Genomic DNA, 442 nt, shown 5'->3' with positions numbered 1-442 from the left:
GATGGATGGATGGATGATAGATGGATAGACAGATGGATGGATGGATGGACAGATGGATAGATGATAGATGGATGGATGGATGGATGGATGGACGGATGGATAGATGATAGATGGATGGATGGATGGATGGACGGATGGATAGATGATAGATGGATGGATGGATGGATGGATGGACAGATGGATAGATGATAGATGGATGGCTAGAGGTGCAACTGGTAGAGCTGCTGCCTCTCAGCGAGCAGTTCCCTGGTTCAAACCCCGGTCCAGGGGCCTTCTGGGTGGAGTTTGCATGTTCTCTCCGTGCATGCGTGGGTTTTCTCCGGGTGCTCCGGTTTCCTCCCACAGACCAAAAACATGCATGTTAGGCTGATTGGTAACTCTAAAGTGTCCCTAGGTGTGAGTGAGAGAGTGAATGGTTGTTTGTGTCGTTTGTCTCTATGTG

This window comes from Nematolebias whitei, chromosome 5, assembly GCF_014905685.2.
Source record: "Nematolebias whitei isolate Nwh7 chromosome 5, NemWhi1, whole genome shotgun sequence".
Taxonomy (NCBI): domain Eukaryota; kingdom Metazoa; phylum Chordata; class Actinopteri; order Cyprinodontiformes; family Rivulidae; genus Nematolebias; species Nematolebias whitei.
This window is presented reverse-complemented; position numbering follows the sequence as displayed.